We start from the raw sequence: 12,973 nt of genomic DNA, 5'->3' as shown, positions 1-12,973 counted from the left end.
TATTAAAAACCTTATGAATATCTCAAGGAATTCTTTTTTTCTTTAGTTTTTAAAGTGAGATATAATTGACACATAATGTTATATTAATTTCAGATATACAACATAATGATTCCATATATGTATATTTTACAAAATGATCCACACTAATTAACATTCATCGCTACATATAGTTACAATTTTTTGTGTGTGTGATGAGAACTTTTAAAATCTATTCTCTTGGCAACTTTCAAAGATATGATACAGTGTTGTTAACTATAGTCACCATGCTATATATTACATCTCTAGGACTTACTTATTTTATAACTGGAAGTTTGTACCTTTTGATCCCATCATCCATTTTGCCCATACTCCACCCCCACCTCTGACAACCAACAATCTGTTCTCTGTATCTATGAGCTCAGTTTTTTAAAAAAAAATTAATTTTTTTTAGGTTCCACATATAAGTGAGATCGTACAGTATGTATCTTTCTCTGTCTTATTTCACTTAGCATCATGCCTTCAAGGTCCATCTATAACAAGATTTTCTTCCTTTTTATGGCTGAATAACATTCCATTGTATATAAAAAACACATTTTCTTTATCTATTCATCCATTGATGGACACTTAGTTTGTTTCCATGTCTTGGCTATTATAAATAATATTGCAATGAAGATGGGGGTGCATATCTTTTTGAATTAGTGTTTTCATTTCTTTTGGCTAAATATCCAGAAGTGAAGTTTCTGAATCACATGGTAACTCTATTTTTAATAATTTGAGGAACTTCTGTGTATGGCAGAACTCGAACCCATTGGTAGAAGTTACATTGACATGGTTTGAATTCATTCTAAGTAAGAACTTTAACAATATAAATAATCTGAAAATGAATTGAGTGTCTTATAAGGTAATGATTTCCCTGACACTAGCAGAGGTTGGTTGTTGACAAGGGATGGCATAAAGTGCATTCACACATTTGAAAGAAGGCCTGATGGAGTCTTAAAAACTTCTGACTGAAATTCTCTGAATGTATTTAGTTTGGATCATATGAAATTGCGATTATTCCTCTCTCTGGCCACTTCCACCTCTTTAATATGAGAACACTCCAGTCAATTCTTGGTCATCTGTATCAGAGGAGAACCATAATAATAAATAACATCCAAACTAATATCAATTTGTCAAACCAACTGGATTTGGTCTTACAGTACATTTGGTTTAGGGGCATCTCATGATGCTTTATTTGGACTAATAGTTTGGAGATTTTTCATACCCCATTGGATCCCAGGCTGTGTACTGGTCTAACAAGAAAACGACTACCTATTAATAGTAGGACTTTCTGGCATTTCTGGCAACTACCCCATCTAGCTCAATGTCTGCAATGGATCCGTGCTGGACCGAATTATGAGCTAAGGAGAATCTTACTGTTTTGGAGAGGTCTATGCTAAGGGACCATTGGGAAGGATGAGCTGGATTATGTTGGAGGCTGTCCTAGAAATCTTGCCAGACTGGAATCTGTGGGATTCTTCAAACCCTGTATGTGTGCATTGGGGAGATGTAGCTTGAAATCCTTCTCAGAACATTGTCCTGGACCTGGGTCAGGCCCCATTCATGAATGGCAAGTATTCCTCTTGCACACTCTTCCACTGCAAAGGTCTACTAAAGGAATAGATGAAATAAAAAATAGAGAAGCAAGGTACACACATGCGGGCATGCACATATGCACACACACACAGCTTTGTATCACTATTGATTTTTGAAACTGAAATGAACTTGATCCGTAAAAACAACAGAAACTCAGACTGAAAAACCATATCAGCATAAAAAAAAAAAAACAAAACAAAACAGGCTTTAAATGAAAATAACTCATTTCCTTCATCTTTGTCCAGCATTGTTGCTATCTTTGGCATTGCATAGGGAGGCTGAGTGATGTTATGGTTAAGAGGGTTAGCTCTGGAATCAGATTTCTGATGTTCCAATCCTGGTTCTATCACTCACTGGCTGTGTGACCTATGGCAAGTGACTTTATCTCTCTGTGCCTGGGTTTTCACATATATTAAAAAGATGAGGATGATAAGAATAGTATCTACCTCATGGAGTATTGTGAGATTTACATGTAAAGTACTTAGAATGATGCCAATCACATAATAAATATTCAATACTCAATTTCTAATTAAACGAAATACTCAATTTCTTCTTATTATATGATATACAATAGCTAATTTTCTCATGATGGTAAATCAAATCCTAGGTATTCTGGAGAGACAGGTGGGGTGATGAAGGTGTTGTTTTTTTTTTTTTTCTGATAGTTTCAATAAGAAAATGCAGATTAGCAATACTTGATCAGAGCTGCAGTTTTCGATACTTGCTGCTCACTAGAATCAACTGGGGAAATTTTTAGACAAAACCCGGCTATACCAGGCTAATTAGATGGTTCTATTTGGGTGTGAAGTCTAGGCCACCATATTTTTCAAAAGATCTCCAGGTGGTTCTAATGTGTAGTCAGAACTGCAATTTGCTGGGCTAGATTCTTGCTCCTTGAAGTGCGGTTCAGGGCTCAGCATCACTGAGAAGTGTTAGAGATGCAGAATCTCAAGGCCCATCTAACTCAAAACTTCCTGAATCAGAAGGTGTGTTTTAACAAGATCCATCCTCTGATGGTTCATATGCACATTGAAGTTTGAGGAGCATTGAATTAGATGACTTCTGAGTTTCACTTGATGCTCTTGTCCAATAAATGCTAAATGAAATAATGGCATAGTTATCTAATGTCCCAGAAATGTCCTAGGCAGAGAGGCTTTTGGAACCTAGATCAGCATGGATGCCATCAGAGCCAAAAACTGATTTTTCCCCAGGCATGGAAATCTTGACACAAGCACACCTGTGCTCACAGGCCGAGGGTAATTAATTAGCAGGGTGCCCCTGGCATTGAAGCTTCTGGTGCTAATGGAAAGTAAGATGGGAAGTGACATAGATTGATAAGAACCAGAGACAGAGAGTAAAAGAGATAAGATAACTTTATTTTCCTGATGTCTCAATGAACTGTGGTTCTGATAGAGTTTGATGCTGTGCATGGCTTCATGTGAGTAATTCACATTTAGACCTGGCAGCCTCCAGTGGGGTGTGCTCACCACTCACATAGGAATCTTGAGTTCCTATTCATTGCTTCCCCCCACACCCCACTGTCTCTTAGACATTTAGACCACAGCTTTGCAGTCCTATCAACCATAATTATTTCTGTCCTCTTATTTCATCCTCAAAATCCACTCTTCTTAACCTGAGCTTCTTTAGCACTGAGTCACTCCCTTTTTCACGTGCTGGTGAGCAAGGCACTGGTCTGTGTGGTAAGAGACATAAAGAACCCAGGGATGGCCACCATACAAAAAGCATCAAAAATTCAAAACTAAGTCAAGTATCAACGTATCCTATTGACTATCCAAATGGGAACTCATCAGACCTGGTGATAAGTACAATAAATAAAAGATTAGTAGGCTTCTAGACCTTAACAACCTGACAGAAGAAGCCCAGCGGAGAAAAGCAAGGTACACACACATGTATGTGCACATACGCACACACACACAGCTTTGTATCACTGTTGATTTTTGTGCAGGAATTTAGGGCTCCAATTTTTTTTTTTTTAATTATGGTGAACTATATATAACATAAAATTTACCATTTTAACCAGTATAGTTCAGTGGCATTAAATACATTCATACTGTGTAATCATCACCACAATCCATCTTCAGAAACTTTTCATCTTCCTAAACTGAAACTCTGTACCCACTGGGCACTAACTCCCCAATCCCCTCTACCTCAGTCCCTGGAAATCTCTGTTATACTTTCTGTCTCTATGAATTTGACTACTGTAGGGCTCTCTGAATTTGAACCATACCCTAATTGTCCTTTTGTGATTGGCTTATTTTACTTAGCATAAAGGCTTCAAGGTTCATCCATACTGTAGCATGTATCAGAATTTCTTTCCAATTTTTACCCTACATCTTGCCACTCTGGGAGACAATGAATAATCGTCTATCTAGACAAGGTCATTCTATGTGGTGGAAGAGGACAAAGGGAGACATACAATTAATCTCTGCCTCTTCAACAAAGGCAATCAACATAAGAAAAGGAATCCAGGAGGTGGGATTAGAGCCTCCATCTATGAATCTAATTGAGAAAAACTGAGGGGGAAATGGAAAGAGTCGATGAATAGGAGGACAGGACTAGAGACCTAGAGGTGGGCATGAAGCCAGTGGGTGTGTATGTATGTAATAGGAAAAATTCTTCTATAGCTAATTTAGCTTTCTAAATTTCACCTGCTCATATGTCAAGCATTCAGGGCTGCCTCTGGGTAGCACCATTTGTTCTACAGCACTGGTTTGCAGAATATCATCTATTACTTCGGGCTATTCTTAGTCTTCTGGTGGACTGTCCTCAATGTGTTTGCAGCTGGGTCAGTTACTGACAAGAGCTGGTTTAGCCCCTCCTCCCTCTTTTCCCTACCCCTGCTCACTGGGTAATCTAAGGCTCAGCCCAGGACATAATTACAGTCCCAGACTTCAGAGAGCTCACACCTCAGGAGGGAGTGAAAGTGGGAAGACTGTCTCTTGTTTAGAGTCTCAGAATAAGATGTCGGAGTTGGAAAACACTTCAGCGGTGGCATGACCTCATTTCATTCTGAGGAAACTGAGGACTGGGAGTGTGGGGTAACTTGCTAAAAGTCACTCAGTGGAGCAAAGACAAGCGTTCAGGTTTTTGCTGTTTCCCCAAGCCTCAGTTTCTTCTAAGTTGTGATCACTTCAGCAACAATGAATTCTCCTTCTCCGCAACCTTGCCAACCTCTAGTTCCTCCAATTGACTAAATACTTCTGCCCACGCCTTCAGGGGTTGAAGATAGGAAAACCCATTTCAGAGGTAGCCCTTGAACTAGCCCCCAATCCACCCCCATCATCTCCTGTTAGTCCTACTCTCTCCAGATTGTGCCTTCTTTCTTTCCCTCTAGGATCCTTCTTCTTTTTGTTATGATTGCTCACATTTCCAACCCAAACTGCTGTGAGGCCTTGAGCAAATCATCTGCAGAGTAAATCCCAACTAGAATAGGAAATTAATGAGCAAATTGAATGTTGTCATATAGGACTTGAAATAAGTTTTGTATCTGAGAAGCTAGTCCCAGCCCCCACCCCAAACCCCTCTTTACACACCATTTGTTTCTAGGGCCCCTCAACTGCTCTCTTGTTTCCATGAAATGACTGAAATGCCCTAAAAGGGACAGCTCAAGATTTGTAATCACTACTATATTGATTCAGGCAAGTTCTTACCTTAGGAATTTTGGACTGATCTGAGCGAAAATTTTTGAAAGTCCCAACACACCTACTTTAATCTCATTAGTGCAAATTCAACTGACAGGCACTGAAGCAAGGGTTGGGGGAGGGGGCCTGGATGTGCAGCCGCTTACAAGGGGCAATTTCCTTCGCACCTGGAGATGAGAAATCACAGTTGTCAGCCTTTGCTTTGAAAGACAGGAAGATTGGCGATAAAGTCGGAGTTGGATGTGAAGAAAGGACACATTCCATTCCTTCCCAGGGAGGAAGGAGCAGCTAATGGAAATAGCTCGAAGAAGAAAGGGGCATAAGAAAAAGGAGAGGTGGAGTAGGTATCTCCAACAGGTCACACCTCTCAGAAGAGAGAACAGGGATTAAAGCCATCAAAACAAATGAAGCTGCCCCCTCCCCTTCGCTTTCCTAATGCCTGTATTGTAAGCATTGTCCACATCTGCTATCCTAGGCAGAAATTACTTAGAAGTTCTAAATCTTTGCCTGTCTTCCTAAGGGTTAAACTGACATTGTGCTTGCTCTTTCCTTCCATATGTCTCAAATGACTCTCCAGTAGTAGCTCCAAGATTTTGGATCTGAAAACTTTCCTTCCAACAGAGAATTGCCAAATCTTTATTTTGTCAAGTAATAATGCTAAAACAAAACAGAACAAAACAAACGAACAACCCAAAAAACAAAACGAAGTGAAAAACAGACAACTATCTTCACCATGATTTCTTATTTTAAGAGGCATTTTAATGCCAAATAAATAAAACTCCTTACATAGTTTTTAATTTTCTTGTTTTGACATGGTCCTTAGCATTTGGGCCTGGGGAGTAAAGACCTACCGTCTTTGGGTAACTGAAAACTTTGTTTCCAACTTCAGCTCTTACCACTGTCCTTGATCTACTTCCCTCGTCTGAGATATGCCCTTTACTCCATCTCAACAAACCAGAGTAGTCTATGTCTTCCCACTCACTGCACCCTCAGAAGTGCACTTTCCTTCCTCTTTCTGGTAACTCTTGCTCATCCTGGAGCTCCTCTTCCTCAGAAGCCTCCCCTTCCTCTACAGGCAGAGGGCAACCCCTTCTCTGTGCCTTTTAAAAAAAATTGATTTTTAAAATACAATTACAGAAGTGTTACCGTTGTGGTAACACACACCTCTAGGTCCTTATCACTGATGAGGAAATGAATTTCAACTCAGCAAATATGAGAAATATTAATTCATTAAAAGCATATTTTGCAAACAGAGACTTATGGACATGGACTATAGACTAGTGGTTACCAGAGGGTAGGGAATGGGGAGGGGGGGAGGTAGACGAGGTAAAGGGAGTCAAATATGTGGTGACAGAAAGAAATCTAACTATGGAAGGTGAACATACAGTATAAATATATATATGCCTTACTGTTAATGTGTACAGCTGAAACTTATTGGATTTCTTTAACCAATGTCACCATAAAAAAGAAAAAAAAGCACATTTTTGAGGGAGAAGATGGGTCAAGCTTAAAACTGGCTAACCACCTGGAAATAAAGATATGTACCTCTGGGTGGAGGGGGGGCATGGGTTACAGCCAGGGAAGACAGAGAGCTGTAACCACCTCCCTCCCCAACCACCCACCCCCACCTCACTGCTCCCCAGGAGGAAGAGTTCTTCATTATATATATTTAGGATCATGATAGGTGATTACAAAGGTGTTTTTAGGTGATTCGCCTTTGAAGTCATTTTGATTGACACTTAGCTGTTATATAACTTTTTGCCTAGTGCGCATGTGCTTACCCAGAATTCAGTCTGTTATAATTAGGTTCATGAACTTTCAGGCATAAACATAGTATTATAATGAAGCTTAAATTGTGAGCAAATTAGGGTAGTACCTTTTGCACAGGCATCTGTAAGCCGGATTAGGCCAGCTAAGATTATAACCCTCCTGTCCTTTGTCTCTGGGGATGCAGGAGGGATTCTCTAACTACCAATAGGGTGTTCTTTGGAAGGTCTCCAGGCTGGACCCCCATTCCTTTGTTCCCCCTGTCACTCATGTCTGACTACCTAACAGAAGTGCCCCCCATCTACGGCTTTGCTTTCCTTTGTTTCAGTTACCCTCAGCCAAGCATGGTCTGAAAATATTAAGTGGAAAATTCAAAAATGAACAATTTGTAAGTTTTAAATTGCACGCCATTCTGAGTAGTGTCATAAAATCTTGCACCATCCTGCTCTGTACCACCCGGAATGTGAATCATCTTTTTTGTCCAGCAGTAGACGCTACCCACCCATTAGTCACTTAGTAGCTGGTATTGTCAGAAGGTCAGTAGTAACCTAATGGTATATCACAATGCCTACATCATTCACTTCACTTTATCTCATCATGTTGACATTATATCATCTCACATAATCACAAGAAGAAAGATGAGTATGGTACAGTATGATATTTTGAGAGAGAATGAGAAAGAACCACATTCACAAAACTTTCATTACAGTACAATTGTTTTATATTTTTATTGTTAATCTACTATGCCTACTTTATAAATTAAACTTTATCATAGGTATGTATGTATAGAAAAAAAGCATAGTATATATAAGATTCAGTATCATCTGTGGATTCAGGCATCCACTGGGAGTCTTGGATCATATCCCCCGTGGATGGCAGGGGGGACTAGTGTAATCATACTGCATTGTAATTGGTTGCATTTATACTTCTGCCTCTCTCCCCCTATAAACTCTTTGAGGGCAGAAGTGATTGCTCGCCCCATCTCATGGTTCTAAATATCCTGCAGAAAGTTTCCTTCCCAGCAGAGATGCTCAGCTGCTAGTGGAGGAGGGAATGACTGGCACGTTGGCCCCTTAATTCACAGACCATGTACTCAGCACTATATAGCATTACAAAGGCTACACCAAAGTAGAAAAGAAGGTCCTGGCCCTTGGGGAGTTTACTTTTAGGGAATTCGGTAAATCAAACAGACTTAAATGAAACAATATAAACCATTTGGAATCAGTGTGACTCAGACTATGGGCATAATAGCTAAAGAAATTTTAAAGGAAGGAGAAGTCATCTCAGAACAGAGTTTGCCAGAGGTGGTTTCATGGAAGAGTTGAGTTTTAATCTGGGCCTTGAAAGAAGCATAGAACTCAAATTGGCAGAGGAAAGCAAGGGCAATCAAAGAAGGGTAAAGAGCAGGAGCAAAGGGTTGAAGAAATTATGCAGTGGCAAAAACAAGCTGTGCACTAGGGTTAAGACATGGCAGTAAGAGCTAGGAAACCCAACACAGACATTCCGAGAGACGGGCAGGTTAGGTGGGAAAACTTGGGCTAGTCAATAGGGGGACCTAAATGCCAAGCAGAGTAATAGAATTTTACGGCTGAGAATGAACTTTTTATTTTTATTGGAAAGATGAGACGTCCTCCAATCCAACCCGCTCCATTTTACAGACAAGAAAATCAATGCACAGAGAGAGTGCATGTCTTTTCCAAGGTAGTAGGAACAGGGGAGACGGCAGTAAAAATAAACGCGATGGCTGACTTTTACAGAACTCTTAAGATGTGCCGGGCATTGTTTTGAGCACTTTCTATGCATATCTCATTGAATCCCTACCACAACCCTATGAGGTAGGTACCCTATTTATCTCTATTTTGCAAATCAGGAAACTTCAGGATAGCTTTCTTAAGTTCATAAGGTGACATGGATAACTGACAGAGTCAGCACTCTGGAATTGATCTTATAGGGAGCTAGTGCTAGAAGAAAGAACATAGGATTTGGAGTCAAAGGACATGCATTCGAACTCTGGCTCCACCCCGGTAGTCAGGTGACCTCAGGCAAGTTACCTAACCTTGTTGATCCTTGTTTCCTCATTGGTACAAAGGAGATCATAATTCCTACCTCACAGGATTTCTGTGGGGATTAAATAAGATTATATGTGTCAAGTTCTTGGCACATAGTTTGTGCTCAGTAAACATTGGTTCCCTCACCTTCCCATCTCTTCTTTCCAGGGGCCTTGAAACCACCTCTGTGGTCCCATGGCTGCAAGTCCTCCTCCTATCTCCATGTCTGCCCCCTCCACCTCCAGACACTAGTCTTGCAGGCTAATATGTTCTTCCTTGGAGGTAACTGTGAAGTGGACATAGGGTCTGGGGAAGGAGGGATCTGGCTTTCCTGATAGATTGGCACCATTCTCATTTGGCTCTGGTGATGTGAGCAGCATGGGTGGCAGAAAAATCTGCTGCCTTGCTTGGGGTGAGGTTCAAGAAACCTCAGAATGAACGAGTGGAAAGACACAAGCTAAACTTCCCTAACCCTTTCATGGAATAACCTCTCCCTGGCCCAAGCCCTTGGTTTCCTGGGTCTCTTGAGTTCCTTATTTCCTCTCCACTCTCTTTACTTAAACTATCTCACAGACTGAGTTGTGCTGCTTAATTATTCAATAGGAGACCTCCTAAAAATCTTGTACTAGGAGACTAGTTGGTAGAGGTCAAGCATTTGTAACAAGAACTTTGCTCAAACCAGGTTGCCTGAGATGGAGAGATAAGATGTGTATTTTCATTTCTGGCTAAGCAATGGGATAGGATGGAAATTCATTTCTCCTTGCAAACTTTAAGTGTTTAGATAATTTAACAGTTTTTTGGCCTCTTGGTTGCAAACCACCATCTTCTACTCTCGAGAGAGTAGCAAGTTTGAGCATAGTTAGAAGTTAGTATATGGGGCTATTGAAGTGAATTGACTGGGTTATTAACCCCTCTGAAGGAAAGGTCATGTTAGGTGAACCAGAAGTTAATAAATCTGCACATTGTAGACGCTTTTTCTATTGCATTTAAATGAAGGGGAATGAAGCCTCAGGAAAGACATCAGGGGCATGGGACTCAACATTTTGAAAGCACCTGCTGTGTGCATGACACTGTTCATGTGTTTTGTGTCTGTTGTCTTGCTTAATCTTTCCAATAGCCCTATAAAGTTGATGAAACAGAAGCGCCTAGTCAGCCAGTCCTGGTTTTACTCACTCTTACATTCTAGCTGTGTAACTGAGACACGTTAATTTCCCTCAGCCTTAATTTCCACATTGAGAAGCAGGGATAGCACTCATCTCATAGAAGAGTTCGGAGGTTGAAAGATTGTCAAGAACACAGAACCCTTCTGGGTTCGGTGGCTCATAACTGGCTAGTGCTGTGAATGAGGGAGTCAGATAGATCTGTAGGCTAAGCGTTGGCTCTGAAGCTTGGGAAGGGTTCAGTTTTGTCTTGTTGCATCTAAAGGAGCAGTTTGGTCGACTCTGAGTGTTTAGGAAAGTGTGGGAGAGCCCTAGGGTAGAAGTCTGCTGGCCCATAGCTGTCTTGTCCAGGTCACCGGCCCTCAGTTTCCACATCTGTGAAATGACATGGCTGGACAAGGGGATCTCTAAAGTTCCTTTCCACCCTGCAAAGAATCCAGTGTTCCAAAACATAAGTTCATTTATATAATCTTACCAATCCCATTCTGGCTTTTCAAATGTGACAGGCAGCTTAGGCTGTACAAGAAAAATATCTCTTAAACAATTTCAAAACAAAACAAAGCAAGCTATAGGCCCTGACTCTAGATTGGACACATTTTCCATTTCTAACCCTATTTACCTGCACGGGAAACAAAAACAACTTTTTTTACTTTACTTTATTTTATTTTTTTAAAGAACACACACATTGTCTTTCTACCTGGCTTTCATTAGGGCCTATTGCCAACAACTTGGATAAGATCTTTCAGGAAACTTTTATAATGTCACATATTTATGCAAATTGTCAAGGTGTTTATAGCAACAGGTACCACAACAGCACCCTGAGGTTTCAATTAGTGAAAAGCAGCCAGGTTCCCTAAGCAGCTTTGAACGCTATGAATATTGGAGGACAGCTCTAGAGCCAGGAGGGTGGGGTGAGATTTGTCAAAAAGACAGATTCTGGAACACTCCATGCTTCAACATGGCTGCTGCCTGGTCAAACCATACGGGTCAAAACTCCTTGAGTCTGAGTTTTCTATCTGTCCAGCGAGAGGGTGTAGCTGTCCTATTTTATGGGTTCCAGGATGGCGATGAGCCATATCCTGGATTGGTTGCCCATTAATCCTACTCTGTCTTCTATCACATAGACTCTAGAATGGAGGCATTACCTCAGCAATCCTTGCAGTCCAAAGGCCCTATGTAAAGTCAGGCCCACAAGGACACAGACTCATGTGTGCAGTGATTAATGTTATTCAGACCTGGGAGTAAGGCTTGGATCATGGCCCAACTCCACCACTTACTAATTCTGTGACTTTGGGTAAAATACTTACCTTTCTTGAGTCTTGTTTTTCTTATTTTTAAACAAAAGTAGCCAGACTTGGGTTTTAAAGTCACACTTTCTAGTTATGTGTAATATGCCCACTTCATTTGGTTGTCTGAGAGTTAAATGTTTATAAATGTTTATAAAGAGTTAGCACAGTGCCTGACAGGTAGTAAGCATTCAAGCAATGGGCATTATTATTATGTAGTCATCGTCATTATCATTGTCACCATCATCATCTTGGGACATTTCTCAAGCTATATTGGCAGGGGTGTGTTAATAAGCAGTATTCAAAAAATGGTTCTGTGGTCAAATTAATGAGGGAAGTGCTAATTAAGAAGCAAAGGTGAACAAGCTTCCTTCCTGCAAGATTTCTCAAAGCCCTAATGGGAACTGCAACTTTTTGAAGGGGAGTTATAGTGCTCATTGTTTCTCAGATTGATTTGTCATCAGAACTCTCTTTGGTTGTAGGCCATTTGGGGGACCAGTCGTCTATAAAATACCTTTGGTAAATCCTATTCTAATCAACTCTTAGAATAAGAGAAGAGATATCTCAAAAAAATTCCTTGGTGAGAGGGGAAGAGCAGGACATTTAAGGAAGAAGCAAAAATAAAGGACTTGAAGAGAAAAGATCTGGACGAAGGTATGCACTGGAGCCACCTGGATGCCACCGTGAAGTCTGAACATCCAGCGTAATTCCTGCTTTTCAGGAAGCTCTTGTTACATTAGCTTGCTTTGAATCTCTACGCAAATCTTTGAGGTAGCCAGGCCCGATTGTCTCCATTTTACAGATGGCTATAGTTAGGCATTGACAGATTAAGTTTCTAGTCCAGGACCACAGGTGGTGCCTTGAGACGTAAGCCCACTTTCTGTAACGTCAAGTTCTAAAGTATTCTGTATGAGTGAGAAGAAGGTTGATTTACATTCTAGCATGCAGATCATTTGAACTCCACTTAGACTGAAGTTCAATAATTAAGATCAATTTTGGCTTATTTTAGTCTTTAGATGTCAACTGATTGTTTTCATTTGTAGCCTCTTCCCAATGTTTAAAATTGTAAAAATTTGCTCTGTTGAGAAGCATAATTGAAACCTTACTAAATTAAAAAAAAAAGTGTTAGATTTAGTTAAATCAAATCCCCCTTTCCTGCCTCCCTTTCTCTTTAACCCCATCTGTATCTTTAAAGCTCATGGCCTCGGGTTCAGTCTCCTGAGCTCAAGTAAAACCCTCATAGAGCCCCATGACCTCTCTGCACAAATTGCTAAAGTCGTCCTGTTTCCTGAGTTCTCTGAGATAAGGAAAATTCCAAGGGACTGTTAATAAGTGCAAGAAACAGCACCCCACCCAGCACTCTATTTAGGTTGGATGAAAAATGTACGTGGTGACAATGCAAAGTGCCCTGGGCAGCGACAGGACCCAGAGATGTT

The sequence above is a fragment of the Pteropus vampyrus genome, unplaced genomic scaffold, assembly GCF_000151845.1.
Source record: "Pteropus vampyrus isolate Shadow unplaced genomic scaffold, Pvam_2.0 Scaffold416, whole genome shotgun sequence".
NCBI lineage: Eukaryota > Metazoa > Chordata > Mammalia > Chiroptera > Pteropodidae > Pteropus > Pteropus vampyrus.
The sequence above is the reverse complement of the archived record's forward strand: the minus strand, read 5'-3'. Positions refer to the sequence as shown.